Genomic DNA, 23603 nt, shown 5'->3' on the forward strand with positions numbered 1-23603 from the left:
TATCTGCACAACCAGATCACATTAATCTCTAAAGGGTTTTTTTATATATTTTAGTAACATGATTAGAGAAGGGAAATTCCAGAGCTCTATTTGTCCTTCCAGAAGACACCAAATACTAAAAGAAAGCTTTTTTAGCAAGTGAATTTTTATGATGTAAGCTGGGCATGAATCCAAACCACTATTACACTTGGAACATAAATGTGTTAAACTGAAATAACAAAATTAGAGCAGACAATCAATAAAACTCAGGGGGTGTGGTTTTACTGCCTTAGCACAATGAACTCCTCATAATGATGGAAATTATCCCAATATCACTAATGGAAGGATCTTCTTAGGAAACAGAGCAGACTGTCTCATTCCAGGACATTCACACATTATCCATGGGGGCCAGTCAGTGCCATTCTTTTATCTGTTGCCAATTGCCCCGTACAATTGGTGATATTTATACAGTGCTTGTGATGAGAGCATCAGCCAGCAGCAGCAAAGCCCCAAAAGTCACCTCCAGAGCAAATCCCTCTCAGTTCATCCATGCCACTGGGGAATGGCACTGCCCTCCTGAGCAGATGGGGAGCATTTAACATTGTAGTACAATAAAGAATCCTTAATCAAAGAACAGTACATGAAAAGAATTAGAGAAGGTTAATACTGGTGGCTTAATGCAGGGGAACAGCTTTTTTATTGAATTCCTTTGGAACACATTTTGCCTTTGTGCACCCTGCAGCATGCAGCCTTAGCTGGGGGAAATTGTGGTTGAGTACAGGACAAGGACAGGAGAGGCAGAAGGTGAAGAAAGAACTGATGTCAAGAGAGACCCAAGCATCGCTTCCTGGTCAGACTGAGACTGGGATGTGGTGTTTGATATTTAATTGTAGAGCTCTTAATTAAAAGCATCCTCCCATCGTTTGGGTGCTGTTTGCAAAGGGGATGTTTAAACTCATTCCAGGTGAAACCAGCAGAGCCTCCTGCTGCTGTTGGATATGGTTATAAAATCAGAGTCTCTGTGGATCCAAATTCTGAGGAAGTCTGAGAAGTGACCTGGACACTGGGATGTGTATTTAAGAGTTTTCCCTGTGAACAATTGGTTTGTGAAAGCGAGAGGGCAGATGTGAGTGTAGATTTAGGAGGTGCATTTCCACTGAGTTCCTGACCTGTTCTGAATTTCTGTAGTGTTCCATGCCAATCACATCAAGTAAAAATATTCCTTAGATTGTTTCTCTTATTTCAGCGCTAATCTATACCTTTTCAGCCTCCTATTGCAATAAAATGCTGTTCTATTTTTAGATCCTGTTTCCAATCATCTGCTATTTCTCATTTTCAGAACTTGGATGCTAATGGCAAAACACTAGAAATAATAGTCCTTAAAATGAATTTATTCTTGTTTTTAAATTCTTCTTATGACTTGTACACTGCATTCTTTAGGAATTAAAAACTCCTCTTTTGTTGCCTGTTTCATTTTTTATTCCATAACAGCTTTTGCATGGTGTGTGCAGGAAAATGCTGGAAATTGGAATTTATCTCTTAGATATATGAACCCTATTGATTGTTTCTAATGCTTCTCAAATGTACAGAGCATGACTAAAATCAGGTCAATCTACATCTGTATTATTATTTTCATTAAACCCAGGGTATTGTTTATCATGGTTTTTCTTAAATTTCCCCAGAGAGCACACAAAAAAGATGAATATAAAATTTACTTTTAATAGCTATGTAATCTGAATAGTACTGGTCAGGAGAAACATTGTTGAGATTTTTTCTGTAAATTTTGTAGTGATTGTGGAGGTACACACAACTGATTGCCTGTGATTTTTTGAACTGCAAGCATTAGGTTGGGATATGTGTTCTGTTTGCCATCTCTTTCACTAACTTTCAGAAAGAAAAGGCAAAATAACATTAGTGATGTCCACTGATATTAAATGGCTGTGTTTTGCAGCTGAAAGTTGAAATTGAAAGAACTAATTTCAGTATTATTAACTCTGTAGGGTTCTTTGCATCTGTGCCTGATCCTAATTGCAATTGGTTCTGAAGTCCTGTAGAGGTGCTGGCCACGGAATGTGACTTTTGGCTCAGTCTTGTCTGTGGAGATGCAGTTTGGACCAGAGTTGTGCCTGGTTTCTTGTGTTGCCAGTGGCTTTTTTTTTTTTTTTTTTTTTTTTTTTTTTTTTTTTTTTTTTTTTTTTTTAATTCTTCTGCTTTATCCAGAATTGGGATGGTCAGAAGTTTATGAATATGATTTCTGAGTCTGCATGAAGCAATCCTCACCAGCTGCATTTTTGAGCTGGCATTGCTAGGTTCAACTTGGAATTAAGACCTACCAACTAATCTGCAATCCTACCCAAAACAGAGGCCAGCTCAATTGAAATGAACTGTGTAACAGTGTGGGGGAACTGACACACCTACTGTGTGCTACTCCAAAAATTACAAATCTGCTTTTTACACAGCTACTTAAACCCCATGGAATATGCTGATTCTGACTGTAAGGGGTTGTGAAGGTGAGCACATTTTGTGATAAAGAAAAAGAAAGAACCCTGATGAAGAGGAAACTGCCGTGTGAAATTCTGGTTGAGGCTGAGATTTAACATGCTACACAAGAGTGATATTTCACGTAAGCAGGAGATTCAATATGTGTGCCTGATTGACACAGGTTTGGGTCTTTCTGCCTCTGTATCAGGACAGCCTGGAATCTCAGTGATCCATCTGTGCTTAAAATAACATTCTGAAAACTGAGTCAGTGTGGAACAAATTGCTTTACTTGACCTGTGGTAGAAGAGGACTTTCTCACAAGGTGTTAGCCTGAGGAGCTGGACTTGCAGCCTGCATTTGTATATGTGGAAAAAAAAATGAAATTACTTCAGGCTCCTTGGCACCCAGCAGGAAAAGGCAGAACATCCCACAGGCTCATGGAGCTGAGCCTTCACAAACAGGAAGGCTGAGCCCAGCCTGCCTGAGGGGAAGGGTTCCTGCAGTGTCCTGAGAGGCCAAAATGCAGCCATGGGCACTGCCCAGGGTCAGAGCAGAGGAAATGTGTGCCAGGCTCTCTGCCCAGGCCCCTGCCCTGGCAGGGCTTGGCTGCCAGCCCCAGCACAGCTGGACTGGCAGGAGGAAGGGAAAATGTTTCTCCCTGGATTGCAGCTCTAGAGCTTTGTTTCCCCTTGATCCTAGTGATGGCTCTCACCATTAAATGAACTACTTCTCATGCAGTTTCTCACTCTTGAGTTGCTGGTGGGGGAAGAAAAGGAAAAGAAGGTGCTTGTGATGTTGATTGTTTGTTCTGTGGAGCAGAGTGTAACCCTACCCACAGCCTTGCAGCAGCGCAGGGACACGCTGCCCACGGGGGAACAGCGAGGCCCAGATTTGTGTTCTGACTGACTTTTAGTGTGGTGTCCTGTGGAAACAAGACTTGTGGAATCATACAGGGAAATGGCAGGGGAGATGGAGCAAGGGAAGGGGTCCATCTGTCTGTCTGTGACCCCATTGTTGTGCCACTGGCTGTTCTTCCCTCTTGGTTGAGAGAGGTTCCTTTTTGTTCTCCAGCAGTTGGGAAGATGTTGGCCAGACCTTTCTTTTTCCATGGGAACATCAACAAAATCTATATGAACATGAAAAAAAAATTGTATTTTTTTTCTAAAATAGCTTTCTCAAATGCAAAGCCTTCAGATGTTAGGCTGTGTACAGACATGTACACATGTGCACACAGACAGGCCAGCCTTTTTTTGTTAAACATGTGCACACACATAGACACAGCAGATGCTTTCTTCTATGGAGAGACTTCCACGTTCTAAAGTAATGTAATAATCCCATTATTTCCTTGCTAGGGTTTTCTGTCTCCATCTGGTAGACTGGCATTCTGCAAAGTGGTTAAAATAACCTTGCTTTTAAAAACATTTGGAATTGTCTGGTCTGATAGACTTGTGCTGAAGATGGAATTATTTTTGAGATAATCAATTACTCTGCTGAGACACAGCTGAAACTCAATCCAAATGTCTGAAAGTCCATATCTTTCTAGAACATCTTGCTGGTTATAAACACATCACGCTCATAACAGCTTTTTCTTCCCATAAATTGAGAGGATTTTATAAACAAAGGAAGAGAAAAATAGGCAAATTTTAAACTGATTGTTGGAAATCCTGGCTTCTCCCCAAAATAGATCCAAATTCAGTTCTGTAGATGGCATTTCTTGAAAATGGGAGGTGTCCAGATACAAGACCATATTCCACAGCTACTATGCTGTGTTTTTTAAACACCACACTGTTGTTTAAACTGCAAAGATAATAGATAGGTATGGAAAAGAAAGGCAAACTTCCCAGCCCATGGTGCTCAGTTCTGTCCTTGCTAAGAGGAGAAATAGAATTACAAATGAATCTCAGATATCAGTAAATCTGGTTTTTTAGGTTGTAGTACAACAGTGTATGTAATTTCTGTTAGAAAAATTTGTATTGTTTACCTTCTGCAGTTATCCATCTAGTAAGAGTAGAAAATAGCTTTGTGACATTGCTTTGAATAAGCAGTGAAGCTCTGATGGGATGACAAATGGCAGAGTTGTTACATCACGTTTGCAGGTGCCTGGATGGATGGATGTGTGTACATGTGAAAGTTCATGATGCAGCAGAGAAACTGCAAATGCTTCTCTGGCTTGTTGGTAGCATTGAAGCAACATCTCATGTTGGACATAAAACCAGAAGTGTTTTAAGTAGAAGAATAACAATATCGAAACCTTTCCAAGCACCTACAAAACCTGGTTTGTGATACAAATGACATCTCTTGGTGTGGTTGAATTCTCACATGCTCTGTGTTTTGTGCCTCTGTACAGAGGGATGGTGGGAAAACACTAAAATGTTGGCAAGCATTACAGTGTTGCTCAAATCCCTCACACCAGAGTTACCAACGAAGCCAGAAATGAACAGGGTTAAGAAAGTCCTTCTGCCACACAAAAGATGGGTCACATCTTAAAATAGGAGAAAACCTCTTGAAGCAACTCAGTTCTCAGGGAAGCTTCCCATGTTAAAATCCTGGTCTAAAATGATGAGGGGCACTTGGGAGAGGTTTTTTTCCCAGATGTCAATATGCACCTCCTTGTTTGTTTGAGTGGCTGAGTGGCCGTGAATCATTTTGAGTTCTGCATTCAGGGCAGGATAGGAGTGAAGGGAGCCTGGGGGCACCCACTGAACACAGGGAAGGACACTGAGCACTGCCTGCCTGGTAAAAATTCATCTGAGCATTGACGTCTCCCTGTGCTGAGCTGAGCACAAACCCTCTCAGAGAGTTCTGCCCCGGCCAGTTAAATTTGTATTTAGGGTAGCACGGGCTCCCCACATTTTGCATTTCCCTGTATTTCAGCTCGTGTTTGCAGCGTGTTTCATTCCTTGATAAGGTGTGTTGGAGGGAAAAAGGATGGGAACTGGGCTGTGCTACTTCCTGGCAGTCTGTTCTTAATTCTGTCCTGAGAGATTTAGGCCTTGAGAGACTTGGATCTTGTACAAGGCAGAGAGGGGCACGGGGCAGCTCTGTCCTGCAGGAAACCTCTTTTCAAGGAGAGGTTGAGCTCAAGGACAAACTCACTGGCAAACCAGAGGACTGTGACCCTCCTCAAACTTCTCAGTACCTGAAGGAAAATCACCTCAGGAAATCTTACCAGGCTCTGTGGCTGGCACGGGGAGTTTGCTGACCCTTTGTACAACAGAACCCATGGAATGTTGGCTTTATGATGGACTTTTGAGTAAGGCTCAGAAAGAATTGGGATGCAGAGTTATCTGGAGTATGTAATTCTATTGTTAAAATAGAGTACATTGATATAATCTCTTGCACAACTAGTGAAATACACCTGTATGTCACACTTGCAGGCACCTATGAGTGAGTCTGATGTAACTTTAAGAACACACCAATATATTTTCCCTTTTCTTCTGAGTCATTCCCCTTTCTTATGCATGGTACAGTGTGATTTATCAGAACTGGGATGTCTTCTAGTGACATGTGGTAACACACCATTCAGCAAGGAAGAAGGAGTTTCCTCTTGTTATTATTCCATATTTCACTTGGTTGGCTCAGTGAACCCAAACAATATGTGTTCAGAGATTGTGCCTGCAGATTAATGAGGAGATAGAATTAACAATGGAATCAAACACAGAATGTTAAAAGTGATCTGGAAAAGGTTTCAAATTCTTCATTTCTGTGACAAGAATTACAGGCAGCTGGGAGAATGGCACCAGGTGAATGAATTGTAGTGACACTGAACTGTAACAACAGAGAGGAAAGGTCAAAATTGTAGTCATTATTTTTAGAACTTCAAGGCCATCGTATGTAAGTTGCTGTCAGATGTTGCAGCAGGGAGAATTAAATAATTGTACCCAACTATATATACATTAGTTGATTTTACATTATTTTCTCCTTAAGGTTACAATCCTCATTACTAAAATTGAAATCTAAGAATATAATTTTTAAATTAATTGCCTATTTAAGATTACTGTGCAAATAGTTTATGCTGAGCCATAATAGTTTATTTTCATTCTTTCTTGCTCTGCCTTTATTTGAATGACAAAAATCATAACCTAAGTAGAAAATAGTGCAGAGGTAATCCATTCTTGTGTCACAAGTCATAAAAAGAAAAAAGTAAGGCAACAATTTATAGTTTTGACATGCCTAAATTACCCATGGGAGTTAATACCTATTTTTCCCTGTCAAATTCTTGTTTGAATCTCGCAGTGGTTTATAAGTAATTTATGTGCAAAACATTGTAGCAGGCATACAAAGCAGTATCTAATTATTCCAGTCAGAGAAATTTTAAAGCTGCAAATTTTAGGCCTTCAAATGTGCTGCATGTTATGGTCTGGCTGCAGGGTACAACAAAAATTTTAGAGACACTGATTTTATAAGTTCAGGTTTTCCAACACAAAAATGTTGCAGGATATGCAGTGTAAAAATGCTGTTAAATTGACAGGACTCAGCACACAGAGGTGTGGCAGATGTTTTGCTGTGTGCCAGTCAGAAATAGGAGATTTATCAAGCCACTGTTGTAGCTTGAAATGAAGTGGCACAGAATATGCATTTTAAACAGCCTTACATTGCAGTGTTTAAATGCTTCACTTGAAGGAGCAGAAAGCATCCATTAGATTGCTCTTGAGCTCTGTCACTGCAGTCAGTTTGACATCACTCAGATTTACAGGGTTTAAGTGCTGGCTGCTCTTTAATCCTAATTTCTCCCTAAGTGCTGTTTTAGTGGAACCTTTTTTTGCATTTTCAGGAACAGGCAGAACCCATTTTTAGGTCAGTTAAATGCTAAAAATACTGTCAGACACAGTGGAGGGAGAGCAGCAGCAAAGCAGGCTGTGGCAGTTGATGCCATGTCAGAAATGCCATCAGTGGGGTGGAGAGAGCTCTCTAAACACTTCTCTAAAATACAGACTGTGAGAAGGGACTCTGCATTTCAGTGCTCCATCTCCAAGTGGGATTCTGCCTATGTACAGCATAAAGATGGTTTGTGCTTGCAGATATGTTGCTTACAGTGACTGTGCTTTAATCTATTTTTAATTGTCAGAGACAAAAGAAAGAGAAGAAACTTTTGGAAGCTTCGTCTGTGGCCTGAATGCCAAAGCTGTGCCTTTGCTGCTTTCTGCCTCATCAGTCATGAAGATTTTGCAGGGAGAGCTGAGTTGATGCCAGTGCTGGTGAGCCAGAATTGACAGCAGCTCCCTTTTCTAGGAGTGCTCTGGCTTTGCAGCCCTAGCAGGGCTGGAAAGGAGCAGCCATTTATTTCAGTTCCTGGGGAATCAGCCTTGCCTATGGACTTACACCCACAGCAGCTCAGCTGGTAACAAGGCAGGGAATGCAGAGTGGAATTGTGCCTGGATGGTGATGAATGCAGCTCTGGGGCTGCTGGCTCTCACCTCTCTGCCCCTGTATGTACGTGCATCCATCACCAGGGCAGGATGGACCAGGAGCTGCTTCACCCCGGGCAGTGCCAGTGCTTGGCAGGGCCCTGACTGTGCAGAGCTCAGCAGTGTGTGCACAGTGCTACCCTCTGCACTGGTTACCCTCTGGGCAGGGCTGCCATTGCCAAAATGGATCTTCTCACCCTTACTTAGAGTAATTCCATTGGAGCATCTGCTCTGCAGCCATGGGGGATGCCAGGTGAACAGCTGTGCTTCCAATGGAAAGGATCTTGCGCTGATTCGGCTCCTCCAATGGGCACAGTCTGTTCTTCTTCTTACAGGCAAATGTCTGAGGATGTCCACGTTGCAGTCTGTAATGTTTAGTCAAGGTTACTAAGAAAGTAACATCAAATTAGAAATGTGCTCCTCCAATATGAAAGTATTCTTATTTCACTGAGGTTTCCCAATGATCACTTTAGGTTTCATCTATTATCTTCATTCTTAAAGACATACCTGATTCATTCTTTTTGATATGCATGCTTTAATTTTGGTCTCTTCTCAAAAGTTCATGTTGAGATGACAATGTTCTTAGTCTAAAAAGGCTTGATTTCAGCAGCAGTACAAGTCAGGTCAGGATCTGTGAAGAGATTCTAATTTGTGAAAGAATTTCCAACCCTCCATTTACGTTATAAGTGGTCACCTCCTTTCCCTCAGTGCAAAAGCTCAGTCAAAGTAGTATGAACTGTATCCATTTATACAGCTCTGTTAATCTGCTGAAAGAATGAAGAGGAAGAAATTTAAATTGATTAGTGCACTGCTTGCTATAAAAGTAAATACTTCACTACTTTTACATTGTTGTAAGTGAAAACCAGTCAGATAACTAATTTGCAGTTTGAAAACCATATAGTTTAAATCCTTATTACTCATCTTCTTGACTAAAAGTTAAATCAGCTAAACTACAGTGCCCAAAGAGATATTAAATCAAAGCTACATCTGAAGAGCACAAGTTTCTCCCAATAAAATATGTATTGCTGTTTTCTGGCATCACATTTACTGTCTGAATTTGGGTTATCTATTATACCATTGTACATATAACAGCAGGGCTCAAAATATTTTTATGTCTGAATAAGTCATTTATTCTATAATAAACATTAAAGATATGCTGCTGTAATGTACTTAATTTCTGGAGAAAATGAAAGGCAAGCAAGTAGAGAAGTGTTTGCAATAGGTTGTTTAAAACTGTTCATGCTAGGCAGAATTAGACAGGAAACAAATGAAATCTTATGGAAAATCAGTTAAATCTCAGTGATACAAAAGGACACTTCATCGCTCAGAAATATTCCACACCTCCTGTTGGACATGCAGAGCCTGGCCCCAAAGGGGCTCTGATTCCAAATGAGTGCTGTGGTTTGGGTTGGACGTTTGGGGTGGTGGCAGTGGGGAAGCTGGCTCAGAGCAGTTCCTGCAGACAGCAGGGACTGCCCCACTCCTGGCTGGCTGGGAAATGGGGGAGCTGCTGTCAGACTGGGATGGAAATGGGGGAGCTGCTGTCAGACTGGGATGGAAATGGGGGAGCTGCTTTCAGACTGGATGGGAAATGGGGGAGCTGCTTTCAGACTGGGACATCAAGCACAGGAATCAGTGACAGGATTAGTGACCTGGTAATTGGTGAGAGCCTTAGCTCAGTTCTAGGTGTAAGCATTTTGTGGTTTATTTGTTTTATTTATTTATTTATTCATGGGCATTTCCCACAGCTGCCTGAGGTGCAGAGCATCTCTGAGACTGCTCCTGAGTTGTTCCTGGGTCAGTTCACTCTGCCCAGCCCAAAGTTCACTGCTGTGTACAAAGGTTCAGATGTTCTTTCCTCTCTGCTCCACGGAGATCCTCTGCACAGCAGGAAGCCTGACCAGGTGGGTGAGGGATCAGACTGGCCTTTTCTCAGGGAACAGAAGGCAGGTTTAGGGATCAGCTGCCGCTCTCAGAGGCTGAGAACTAAATTATCTGGGGGGAATATTAAAAAAGGTGTTTGTTAATAGATTGTTAGATTAGATGGGGGAAATCTAGCAGGAACAGCTGGAAGAAAGAACAGAGAGATGAAAAGAGCCAGGAGTTCCCTTGCAGGCTTTTGTCACACAAATTTCCTAAAATTGTGCCTGCTTCTGGGAGGGACAGATGGGTTGTAAAGGCTGGAGGCTGAGTGCCCACAGAGATACAGGAGCTTATTTGTGTCACAGCTTCTGCCTGGCTGAGTGCACCTCCAAGGGAGACTCTCCAACCAGCAGCTCTTCTTAAGTGAATTCTCTTCTCTGGTTTTCCTACATGGAAATCTAGCCATGGGGCAAGGAAACCCTTCCAGCTGGTCAGGCCCCGAACACTTCCAAAACTCTGAGAATCTGTCTCTGGTGGAGCTGCTGCATTCATCTTCCCTGTTGTAAAGGCAGCAGCTAAATCCATCCTTCCTTAAGAGCCATGCATCAGATGGAGATCAAAAGACACCTTGGAAAGAAGGATGATAAAGCACAGGTATGCTTTCAGTTTATGGCAGGGTGCTGCCTCTCCTGTTGGAATTTTCCTAGGATAGGGAAAGCTCCTCCTTTTTGACTGTTTGGCTTCTTCCTCTTTTTTTTGCCACCCTGTAGAGCTGGCCATGGCAACCTATCCTTAGACTTTCAGACAGATTTGTTATTTCAGGTCAGATTTGTTATCCATACTTTTTCTTGAATGATAATTTGTTTATGATTTCTTGGAAGATTTCACAGTATGAAAAAAAACCCCAAACCAGGCCTATTTCAAAGCAAGTGCTAAAGGTTCAATTTATAGAAGATCAGTTCTACAAATTGTGCAAAGCTTCAATTTGACAAGGAGTTTATTCTAAAATGTTTTAATGAAAACCTAGCTTCACCAATATTGTGTCAATTCTTTATTTTGAGGCCCAGGATATCATCAGCTGATTTAACATAAATTCAGTTGAGGTCACCACTTACCTTTCCATTCAATCAACACAGTCTTCCTGCAGGACTTAGCTCTTCCAGTGAAGCCACAGATCCAGAAGAGTGTGGGAGTCCAGTTCAGGGAACAACATCTGTCAGGACCACTGAACAAAGGGTAAGAAACATGGCTTCTGTTCTGAAAATAATTATTCCTCTCTTTACACTTCAGTTAATCATTTGTCATGGTGTTTTTGGTTTTGGGATGTCAGGCAGAGGTATTTCAGAGGAAGACTCTTTCACTGTGTTTCTGATGGAAAAATCAGCACTTTTCCCCCCTGTGACATCACTGGCCAAGCAATATCTGTTCTGCCAAGGAGCTTTCTCTGGTAAGTGGAAGCTGGTTGGAGCCTTCCCAAAGGCCCCGGTGAGGCAGAAGATGAGGTTTGATGTCAGTCATTAAGACCCAAACTGTTGTGTGTGATTAAGTTGAGCAGTATTTACAGCTGGATCAGTATTTACAGCTGGACCTTTCCAAGGTCCCAGCACAGGTTAACTTCTTTGAGTGAACACTCCACAGCTCTCTGTCCCGCCATGACCCCTCACAATACAGAGCAGGAGTTAGAAAACCAGCTTAAGGCTCCTGAGTAAATGGGTACTAACCTGAGGAATTCATATTCCCAATTATACGTAGAAATCCAGTTCTTATTTTTATTTTTGTTTTTAAAAAGCTTCTGACACTGGTTGTATTTACTGCAGAAGGCTTCATTAAAATATATGACCACTCATGCATGTAAATGAAATCTGAATTAGTACAAGCCATGGGGATGAGTCAGCAGATTTATGTCTGTTTTAATGTGGTAAGAAGGATCTTCTGAGAAGACAAAAAAAATATATATGTTCCCATAATTTAAGAAGTGAAGCCCCTTTCAGCAGCACTTGAATACCTTGAAGGATGTACATGAGGACTTGTCATAAATTACCTGGGGATGTAAAATAAAGGTTATTCTGAGTAATTACGTAGGGCAGTCTAATACAGTAGGGCTGCAATTGAGTCCATTAATATCATTTGTGTCATGTCAGAGAAAAATCAGTTAGAGGTGTACATTGGGGGATGGCACTTTGTTCTGAAAAGGTGGAGCATGCACTTAATCCCCCTGGGTGTGTGGGTCAGTCCTCCCAAGTCACAGTGTGTTAGTGGATTCGTGTGAACTGAGCTGACTGGGCATGGTCATTCTGGTGCTGAGTATCTAAATGTCAGCTGCAAATCAGTTTATGTGTGTAGCAGTTATTGTGGATTTCTTCCAAAAAGGACTAAAAGCAACAATCACACCAGAAGTCTGTGGAAAAACAGGGATTATACTTACTAAGAGATGGGCAGTTTTTTTAGGAAGCAAGGAAAATGTCACTCCCATCCATCCATCCATCCATCCATCCATCCATCCATCCATCCATCCATCCATCCAACCATCCATCCAACCATCCATCCATCCATCCAATCTTGTTTATTTCTTGCAGTGTACAGTGTATTTTATGTGTTCAAATAAGTTAGTATAACAGACAAGCTGAGTAAAATGATGCTGTTCTTTGGTCTGCCATTGGAAAACATCATTAAGACTATAATTGATTTCATAATATAGATTTGCTCATTTTAATTAATTAATTACATTACATTAATTTTAATTAATTAATTTAATTTTAATTTTTTGAAGAGCCTGTAATAGAAAGGTAACTTTTCCAAATGAGGAAATAAGCCTGAGATAATGATAAAATACTCATACCCCAGTGGAAAATTCCTTCTTTTCTACTTCTGAAACTGCAGAGAAAAACTGTAAAAAGAAATTGTCTTTCTCACTCTGAGAGTCTGTCTGTATCACCTGCAGAAATGAGTTTCTCTTTTTTCCCTAACCTATGAAGTACTTTCACTTGTTTATCTGCAGAAATGTTCCACATTTTATGTCCCACTAGAGAATCCAAATATTTCATACTAATGGGGGGATAGGGTTTTTCTGGGGAGGAGCAGCCTGCAGGAATCCTAATCCCCTAGGAAACAGGAGCAGTTTATTCCAAGTCCTTGAAGATAATGAAGAAATGTGCTTCTTATCCTGGGTCTTTATTCAAGGAGTTCCCTACTGGGCTGTGGGCATTTGGTCAACTCCTCTGAGGGTTTTAAGTGAGCACTTCCCTTTGATGAGAGCTGCTCCATGCCCAGTCCAGGTTGCTGTGTGTTCCCAGGTGATTTTCTGGAGCTGTTGGCATTGCTGGTACAACAAAATACAGTTCCTTGATGGGAGTGATCCATTGCTGGAGCCATTGATAGAGCTGTTTAGCTCCATCCAGGGCAGTGGGAATGGGACAAGCTTCTCCACCTGTCCACAGGCAGGAATGCACTGCTTGGCTGGCAAAACTCACCTGCCAGAGAGCCAAGTCCTTGGCTCTGTAAACCTTATCACGGTTGTTTTTGACTCCTTGTGGAATAAAATGGCCTTTGTCACTAAAACCTGGTTCAGGTGGGGCCAGAAGAGCAGCAGCTGCTTCAGGTGAGGGTCTCTGTTCACACTGCTCCAGAGCTTGGGCTTTGCTGCTGTTCCAGGGGCATGACAGAAAAGCATGGGCATTTTAAGGTTATGTGGCAGGTCCTATTAGAAATCCTCAAGGGCAAATCCGCTGTTGGCATTTGTCACTTGATGGATTTTGTTTCAGGGATTCTCTCAATTAGAGCCTTTGCTGGTGTTGGAGAACAACCCCCATTTTCACCATCTGTGACAGCTGTGTGAATACTTGAAATTACGTATGTCAGCTTAGCGTGTTCCGGGTCCTAATTCTGCAAGTTCATGTTTCCATTTATGTTTTCATACTGTCTTGGAGAAAATGTCTAGTTCTGCAGCCTCTCTCTTGTTGTGAAATAAGGTGTTGTACATGCAGTGCACTGCCTTGTATCTTGTTTAAAAGCCTGCAAAGAGCTTTTCTAATCTAGTGTTATTCCCATAAAGCTCTCTATAAATCCTGTTTTATAAGCAGAGTTACTGGACAGTGATTTAGCTGAGTTCTTATCAAAATATTAAATGAGTGGTGAAATCAACAAATGCTTTTTACTCAGTTTTCTCCCTTTGTCCCATTAGTGGCAGCTGCCATGCTAATAAATACAGGTGACCTGGCAGACAGCAAATACCACCACACCTTCCAGCTGCATTTTCATTTCCTTACTAGAGTCTCCCATCTTAGCAGCAGAATTTTTATCTTCATTACAAAATAAAAGTTAACTGTGTTTTTAAAGTCTCATTTACACATTCTTGAGGAAAGCAGAATCACAGAAAAAGTGTTCAAGAATTACTGAAGCATCTGATAAATTGCAGGCCTTTTTCTGCCTTAGTTGTACATTAATTCTGAATTGCTGCCTCAGTCTTTCTGGGGACTGAAAGCTCCCCATTATCCAGGGGGCTTTTCCAGCTGTCTGTGTTGGTAGCAGCAAATGGCACTCGTAGGTCTTGGCTGAGAAGCTGCTTAAGTCTGAAAGCAAACAGCACAACAGCCTCAGGACAGAGCCAGAACATCCTTTGGAGCTGCCTAATCCATCACTTCCTGTGAGAGGAATACGATATTTCCCCAAATTTTACAGAAAAAGGAATTTGTGTGTAAAATCTCAGTGGGAGGAGTTTTGTTGTGACTCTCAGCGCTGCCAGGACTGAAGTGTGCAGTCAGTGCTGATGGGCCCTGCTGTAAACAGGATGGGAATGTGGCTGTGGGGTTTGCTGGGGCAGAGCGTGGCATTGTCACTGCTCCCTTCAGCCACCCGAAGGTGATATTTGTGTCATGGAAAGGGCTCACCTGCTTTTGGATGGGCACATTCCAGGTGGTGTCTGTGCTGGGGCACAGGAGCAGGAGTGCATTGCAGGGATGTGCAGGGAAAAGGGCAATGGTGGGAAGGTGTGTGATTATAATTAGCAGAGTTTCCCAGGTGATTGCTTTTTACCATTGTCATTGTGGTCTCCAGCAGCAATACATGCTGGTACTGTGTTTGGGGGCTCCTGGTTACACCTGCAGACAATGAGCACTGGAATCAAGGGAAGGATCAAGTCTTCAAATGAAGAGATGTCTCTTTACACTAGTTGAGGCCTGACCTACATTTATCCAGTTATATTAAATTAAAAGCAGTGTATTTGTGATCCTTTTGTTCCATACATAGTACATGATTGAAAAACAGTGTTAAATGTAATTTCTGATCCTCATTCCTAGCAGCATAAATTCATTATTTAGACCTGCTTCCAGTGAAATCAACTGAAATTTAGTTTCTGCTCTCACTGAGAGCAGGATTGAAAGAACCCATATTGATGTGGGAAATGAAGGCAGCCACGTTTTTGAATGGGATTGAACATGTGTAATAAAGCATAGTACCCTCATTCATCCTAATAGGCATGATAAAAAAATAGTTTTTTATACAAGCCTACAAGTAATACAAATGAATTAAAGTAATTTAATTGCAAAATATTTTAAAAGTCACAATGATAACTTAAAAATAACTGCTGTGCCAAATTTTAATGAGATAATGACAGCTTCATTAGCTTTAAAAATGTGCATCATTTACAGAAATGTTGTATTAGCGTTGAGGTGATGTTTCCTATTTTATTCAGATTAAAATTGTGTATATAGGCCATCTAAAATGCTCCCATTGTATGTTAGAATTAACTATCAGGGAATTAATTATTCAGCTCCTCAGGAGAGTTATCCTTATTCACACAAGAAGCCCATTGATTAATGACATGTTTCAAGCATAGTCAGATGATATTGGGACAACTGTCAGAATTACTCATGTGAAAAATACCAACTCCATCCTTCTATGTTGAAGTATATTGGCTGGTAATGGTTCTTTTCTTGCAATTTGCTCTTCCAGTGTTCAGTGCTGCACAGCAGACATTGGGGAATTCCAACCATCTCCTGCCTGTTTGCCTGAGGAGTTGTGTGTTTTAGTCTCTGGACAAGTGATGCTTGTTTTTATGGGCAAAGCCTTTCCTGGAATCCAGAAGCAATCCATGCACATCAGAAGGTCTCTGGAACACAGACTGGAAGACAGTGGTTTAACTGCTGCATTGCAGCTAATTTCAAACCACTTGTATTCCTTTATCAACACTGGATAAACTTATTGATGATCTAAATGTGGGTGCAGAGCCCTAGCCTTTATTGACCATTTTATTCCATATTTTAAATGTTTTCTGGTTTTTCTAACTGTGCTTTCGTGCAGCTGTTGCTCTTTGAACTGCTCTTCCTCACACAAAGCATCCTGCTTGCATCATTGTTTGTGTGACTCATTAAACACACATATGCTTGAAATGAAAACTCTCCTGAGCATTTAAAAATCACCACCTGGCAGTGTATGGAACAGGATTCCTTGGATTTATGAGAAGCACTCGATAAAATGTCAGCTCCTCATCCTGTCATTTGTAAACAGATAATCCTTATAAACAAGAGAGAGGGAAATGCTTCCTAAAGCAATTTGGTTGCCTTTGTAATAGATCAGATTTGTGCAGTGTATTCCTTGAACTGTCTGTACTTTTCAAAGTGCTGCTTCCTTCTCTCCTGTGTTAATTGCTGTTTATTGTGTCCTGCTCCTGGGTTATTTCCTTGCAGATGGATGTGTTCACAGTGCTTTAATACAGTGTGGAACATGAGTTCTAAATGTCATTTTCCATTTTACTTTCATGTTGCCTTAAGAGGTCTTTTTGAAAAACCTGAGTGTCTGTTTCCAGCACTGGAGCACTGTACAATCAGTTGCCTCTGTGTGGGTGTTGGTCAGATTAGTGGGATGCTCTTCCTTCCCCAGTGTATTTCAAACCTTGTTTCCACCTGGTGACTTGCTGTATTTGACAATGTTCCTTGATGAACTGCTTGAAGTGCCCTCAGCAGTCAGGAAATGAAGCTCTGTGGTCAGTGCTCATGATTTTATTGCAGTGGTTGTGGAGTCATGGAGTTAGATGAGTTTCTGCTGTGGTGTTTTCAGCCCTTGCAGCTACAGGAAAAAGCCAGGAAATATCATCCAGAAGACTGATGGGAATAGCAAGCATCAGGAAGGCTCAAAATACATACACCTCGTGATTTTAAGACAGTCTTGCTGTTCCTTAGGGTCTGGTTTGCAATTTGTCAATCTGAGAGTAGGCAGCCTTGCTGAAGATACAAAAGGAGAAAATTAAGGGGGAAAAAAAGGAGAAAGTAGAGAAGAGCCTGCCCTTGAAATAAGAGTGTGAGCTGTGTTATGTTTTTGTGTTGATCTTCTGGCAAGGAATTTGTCCTCTTGACTGGCAACATTCTTGCATCTCCCTTGGAGTGTATCTGTTCATTAGTGTCTCCAGACAGAGGTAGTTTAGCTTTTAATTAAAATACAATTTGCAGGTTTTTTAGTGTGTTAATGAGACAGCAAAAATGAATTCATTGAAAGAGGAACAGCTATCTAGGCCTTACAGCAGTGAAAGTTAGAGCCTCATTAGTAGCTAATTATGCAGCACAGTATATAAATAGAGCTGTTATGGCACTAAAAACAGCCTCAGTGCATTACCTAATGACATCAAATGTTTACAGTCTGTTCTGAGTATGGTCTGATGCCTTCCTGAGGTAATTAATGGCATATTTAACAGTGACACAGCTGGAATCACAATCGCTTTGCAGGTACAAGTCGAGGGCAAGGGAATGCATGAAAGTCTTTGAGGAACAGATTATTTGTCTGCTCATAAATATGAGAGTTTCAGAAGATGCAGGAGGAGCACAGGATTTGTACAGGAGGTGGGAAAATGTCTGTGTCTGACAAGGACAGAGTACACTGGCCTTTGTTTTCAGGTTCTCCAAAAGGGAGCAGTGAGCTGCCAGAGCTCCAAACTGGCACTTCCAAACTGGGAATAGGAAGAAGGTGGTCAGTATTTTGAAAATCCTTCTTTTTTGATACACAAATGGCAATCAAAACTGATAACACACCCAAGATGAAACAGAAGGGATTTTGTTTCACTTTGGGGACCCACATAATTAGACAGACACGCTCAGAGCAGTACCTTAATAGCAAGTTCAATTCTACTAAAGCGTACATAGGATTTCTTTGCTCTGCCTAATAAGATCTGTATATGTAGTTTAACAACTGATTCTCCCAAGCACAGGGGCAACATCCTGGCCCAGCACAGCAGAGGTGAGCTGAGGAATGTTTGTGCTAATAAGAAAGGCCTGTAAAATGGTCTGTGCATTAGTCACGATGATTCTAATTACTGTTGTGCTGACCAGCAGCTACAGAGCCACAGAATCAATTATTCCTTTAAAAATACAAAAAGCTCTTTCCTGCTTCAATTTGCTCAGCAGTCAACAAGTGGAGCATTTTTTTCCTGGGAAATGATTTTGATGTGATGACCAAGTTAGAGACTGATTAATGTTTGGCTGGGGGTGGGTGAGTTGAAAAGACTTTGCTGTCAATTCAGTGCTTTGTCTTGTAGTTGTGATGCTTGGTGAAGTAACACAGAGCAATGGAAAACATCATTATTGCATGTTAATGACATTATCTAGTGGAGGGAGAGGAGTTAATGACCTGCAAGTTTGTGTTACCTGCAGATAGGAAAACAAGCCCCTTGCTAATTGTGGTGGGAATAGTTCACTTAATTAATGAAAATAACTCTTTATTCATGAGAAGGTCTGGGTAGGCCAGTGCTGAAAGCCTGAGGAATGTGTTCCACATAGAATGGGTGCAGGTAAAAAAACATCAGTGCCACCATTGCTGAGAGCTCACGAAATTGCCTGAGTCTGAATTTACAAGGACAGCTCTGTGTGTGCATGAATTATTTCTGCTGATCACTGAGTCTGAATTGTTTAATTACCCTGGTCAGTGTGGATTTGTCAGATTTGCTGTGTTAAAAGACTTAAATTTCTGCATGGCTATTCTCTGATAGAAATCCATTAGATTTCTATCCTTGTCCGCAGAGAGATCCGCCAGGAACATTTGTTTGGATTTTAAAAGAGTTTCTATTTTGTATTTATAATCAGGAGGGCAAGCGGGGGACTTATAAACTTTTCAGATTAAGAAATATTTGTAATGGTGCTGCAGATGGTTTCTTTATTGTTAGAACCCTGGGATCTTCTTTGGCCCTATGTGAACAAGACTTGAGAAGTGCTGTTAGAAAGCAAGCTGTTAAATTAGGGGAATAGCAAGTGCAGAAGAATTAAAGAAATGGGTAAGGGCTTTGTCTGATCAGCTGGTTGTGTAGCAGAATATACAGGAAAGAAGAATTAAAATGTCCTGTTTTGTGGGAAAGCAGATGAGGGATGGAACATTCCATGTTGTTCAAATAGAATATAAACTGTAAATGTGCCCGGTGGAGAATGTTTCAGCAAGGAATAGAGAATGCTGTATGGATACAAGCCAAGTGGAAATAAAGGACGTAAGAGTAGTTAGAAGGGGCCCAGAGGTCCCTGTGTTACTAAGATATTCATAATCCCTACCAAAGTCTGTACTCAGAACCTCTTCTTGGATAATAAAATACAGCTTCAAAACCAACCAACACAAGGCCTCACGTTGGATCTCATCAGAGGGACATGTGAAAACAGATGTTCTGTGCCTAAATTAATCCTTAGAATGTTAATTAGTTCATGCTCTTTTTGCCTTTTTTAAAATTTTTAAATCTTGTGCTTTAGCTATTCCTTTTACCTTGCAAGTTTTCACTCCTGGATCCACTGTTTTCATGGAGTACTTGTACTTCTTTTACTTGCACACAGGAATTAGATTTTAATAGAGCCCAGGAATATGGTCCATGAAGCTGTACATAAGCTATGATGTAAAAGTTAAGCAGAAGAAAGTGATGGCATATGTTATTTTTTAAAATATTTTTTCTTCCTAACAGCTCAGAGAAGTATCCTCACAATTCCTAATGATGCGGGGGGGGGGGGGGGGGGGGGGGGGGGGGGAATAATGCTTTATGATTAGATTTCCTAAATTCTGGCTTAATTTACACAATCTGAGATTTCCTTTGAATCCATTAGATTTGCATTTCCAAATATGTTCAGTTAAAGTATTTTAAAGTTATTTAAATGTGAGGCTTTAGAAACCCTTTAATATCAGTTTCTGGCAAGGTTTGGATATTTTTCTGCTTTGATTATAAAAGAAATAATCAGGATAATATTGTGGCTATTAATGTAAATTGTTTCATGTATCAACTCAATGATGGAGTCATCCAGTGAAATTAAGGTCTGGTAGATGAATCTTGATTAAACCATTTATGGATCAGAACGGTTTGAGAGACTGTACTGCAGTGGGATAAACCTTGTCTTTATTTTTATCACTGTTTTTTAATTGAAAATCTTACCTAAATTGTAATTCAGAAACTTACTTCTTAAATTTAGTAAATCTATATTCATTAAGAAAAATATGCTTCTTTTCCACGGCTGTGGAAGTACTGAATTAATTCTAGATGAACCTTCAGTGAAGATGGAGACATGAGGGTTCTGGGACGCTGCTCTGCAGTTTAGCTTTGCTGTTGCTGGGAAGCTCCTGATGAAGGAAGCCAACTGGGCATTCCTGCTGAAACAGGTCCAGGAATGATCTTTGTTCAGTGGGGGCAGAGCCCTGTCCCGGACCAGGCCAGTGTCCACTCCCCCTGTCTAAAACACACAGAGATGCAGTTAGCCCAGCTGAGGGCAGTGCTCCGTGCCTGCCATTGCAGAAGAGAGGGAATAAAAACAGCTCTGGTCCCCGGCCTGTGAAACAAAAATATGCAGAGTTCAGGAAAGAGAGGCTGGAATTTTCGCAGCCCAGCCAATCATTAGTACCTTGTCACAGAGGGATTGGGATTGCCTGCAACTGCCTGTAACCCACTGGAGCACTAGCTGATGTTTTCCTTCCTTAAATGGCTGCTTCCTTTGGAAGCGTTGCTGAGTGTTGCTAGTAATTGCCTGAAGACACAAAGCACTGTGGAAAGTAAACATGCATTTAAATTTGCTTTCTTTCTTGTGCTTCACCTCTTGAAGTATCCCAGTCCTCTCCCAGTTTGTTCTTCCTGTGCCAACCTTGCAGGTCTGCCCTAATCAATTTATTCTCCATCTCTGTTATCTCTTCTGTTTTGACAACTGTGTGCCCACAGCCTGATGTAGCATAAGTGAAGTAGGAAACAGCTCAGGCAGACATGGAAAATCAAATTCTGTTCCTGACATATGGACAGAAGAGAGCTCAGTTATCACCATGAGCAGCCACCATTAACAGCTTCTGTTCTGTTACTGATACAAACAAACGTGCCCCTTGGCTCACGCCCAGAGCTCTGAGCAAGGGCTCCTTGCCTTTTGGTGATTCAGTGGGTTTGAATGTCTTGTTGTACGTGTGTGAAGGGTTTCTACTGCTTTTCCCTTGGGATATAAATGAATTTCCTGCAGCTGCCATCATATGAAATCTATTGGTGTCTTTTCTAGATGGGCTTTTACAGCTTCCATTTGAGTCTTCCCCCTGCCCCCTTTTCCCCTTGTTCAGTTGTTAAATCTGTGGAAATGTCTCTCTTTGTGGTGACTCAGGGACACCACAGGAGCTGTGGCAGTTCCGTATCTCACCTGCTTTGGCAGTGGTTTCTGCAGAGATCCAGGTGAGTCTCTTAGGGCAGATGAGCATTTTTTGCATCCTCTGGCAATACTGCAGAGCTGCATTGCTCCTTTGAGGGGAAGGTTGCCACACAGCAGTCAGAGGTGTCACAGCTCCCTGCACCAAGTGGGAGGGGATCTGCAGCACCAGGGTCAATGCAGGCCAGTTCCTACACTTTCTGGCTGGAATTGAGTTAGGACTGTCAGCATCCTCTTGATCTCCACTGATCCTGGGGGAACAGCACAGAAAATGGTGCAGTGGGAGATGAATACAGAAACAAGTGCCCCTGCTGTCAGCAAGTTAGATGTGAGTAGATCCCATTAACTCAGTGGAGCTGCAGAGGTTTCCTTCATCTGTAAGAAATGTAAAATGCCAGGAAACTTGCTTTTCAACAGTAGCAAAATATTATAGGAGCTTTTTGTTCTTTCTTAAAATGAAGAATGCTTAGTGGCATTAGTTAAACATGGTGCTAAAAAAGAGCTTGCAATTACTTGAGGACTGTCAGATGAGGTGGTGAGATCTGGCTGGGCATGGCAGAAGCACAGGTGGAACTATGTACAGATTTGGAGGATAATGCAGAATTTAACCTGGAAGGGCAAGGAAAGAGTAAATCAGAGGTCATGTACTTCCAGTAAAACGATATCCAACTAGAAGCAAAGATAACTGTAGAGATAAGAAACTATTTGCAAGTACATTTCCAAAGTTTTCAGGCTTCTTCATTCTGTAAATATCCTTTCTGATTTCCATGTTCAGCAGAGAAAGATCTGGAAAGCCAAGTGCTTGGTGCCCTGAGGGACAGTGCTGCTGAGCCCTGGTGACAGCCTGGGTTGTGCAAGTGAGAGGTGAAGGGTGCAGTGGTGCAGCATTCCCATTTTGTCTCAGGAGACCGATCATGCCACCTGAAATGCCAAAGATGATCCAATAACTTGTGTGAGGGGTACAGCAAAGGAGCAAACCTCTTACAGCCCTGGGATCATTCCTGCTGGGAACCCCAGAGGAGAGCAAGGTTTGCCACATGCCACAGACTGAACCTTCTGGCCATTGCAAAATGCTTTTACTCCAAACCAGCACTTTCCATCTCCAGTACAGGGAGCTGTGGCAGCACAGGACTTGGTGACATACACAGAAGAGACTTCATCTGCTTTATGAGCTGTATAAAAATATGATTAAATGTGCTGTCCACTAAATGGGAGCAGCATCAGGATTCCAGCCAAAGAGTAATAGGATTAATCTCAGGAACATAAAATGTGGTATTTTAGTGAAATGTGAATCCTCCCTCTCAAACAATTGCAGCAGGTGTGCAGCTTTTGCTTGTTTCCATCTTATCTGCTTAGGCTCCTCTGGCAAACATTTGATTGGTTCCTACAGATCTAAAATTAATTAGTATATTTATTTCTGCCAAGCAATTGGCATGGCATGCTTTCCAGGGAACTGCTTTAGCAGGCATATCACTGACTTCAGCATTTTATCAGGATTCTTGACTTCCATAAGCAAAAAGAGCAAGGGGGAAACTGAGAAATGCAAAAACTACAGTAGGGAGGTAGAAGACTCTGAGATAAAATGGAAGTTAATTTCCTCTTAAATGTGACCAGGTGTTTCAATTATTAATTGCCATCTATTGTTAATTCAATCTTGGGTGCCCATGGACCAAGATAAATGAGAGTAGAAATGATAAAAGGGTTTGTGAGAGAAATTAGATGGAGGTGATTTCTTGCTTCATTTTTCCACAAAATATGTCTGGGGAAAGTCCACAAATTCAGAGAAGGCTTTGGCCCATTGAGGGAATGGGAATCAGCTTGGAGAATTCAGAAAAATCCAAAGACTTGGCATGAAAAGCCACTTCATAGTAGGTATGACAAAGCTAAAAAGACCAATACCTTGCTGAGTCCCATTTCTTAGAACAAAGATTCCAGTTTTAATAAATAGATTTTTTAAAATATAAAGTAACAGTGCTGTTAATCTTGTCATTACTGGAGATAAATGAATTAGGATACAATTAATAGTGTTATTTTCTGTAGTGATAGATTACCTGAAGTAGCTTGGTTTTGTCTTTATTACAAGTCTGTCCCTTTTTAGGGAAAAAAATGTTCCTTTTTGTTTTTCCTCAAATTGTGAGTTGATAATAGATAGTATTGATAGTATTTAATGATACTGTCAAGTGCTGCTGCTTCACTTAGAAAGAAGACCTGAAGTAATTAATTTTAATGTGCACTATGATGTTTTATTTGTGTT

General features: G+C 41.3%; 2 long non-coding RNA genes across 6 annotated transcripts in view; one reads left to right on the forward strand and one right to left on the reverse strand.

Annotated features, from left to right (window-relative positions):
* The window catches only part of LOC135298474 (uncharacterized), a 46308-nt gene that overhangs the window by 12408 nt on the left and 10297 nt on the right, over positions 1-23603 (forward strand). For 4 of the 5 annotated variants that reach the window (XR_010360463.1, XR_010360466.1, XR_010360467.1 and 1 more), the window contains exons 3-7: positions 7529-7658; positions 9617-9776; positions 10097-10385; positions 10868-10967; positions 11062-11178. This is a non-coding gene — a long non-coding RNA (uncharacterized LOC135298474). The remainder of the gene's footprint in view (positions 1-7528; positions 7659-9616; positions 9777-10096; positions 10386-10867; positions 10968-11061; positions 11179-23603) is intronic. The other variant, XR_010360465.1, reaches the window with a different exon arrangement.
* On the reverse strand, positions 11769-14694 carry LOC135298475 (uncharacterized). Its single transcript, XR_010360468.1, has 2 exons — positions 14618-14694; positions 11769-14299 (listed from the first exon to the last, which is right to left on the reverse strand). It is a non-coding gene; the product is annotated as an uncharacterized LOC135298475 (long non-coding RNA).

The sequence above is a fragment of the Passer domesticus genome, chromosome 4, assembly GCF_036417665.1.
Source record: "Passer domesticus isolate bPasDom1 chromosome 4, bPasDom1.hap1, whole genome shotgun sequence".
NCBI lineage: Eukaryota > Metazoa > Chordata > Aves > Passeriformes > Passeridae > Passer > Passer domesticus.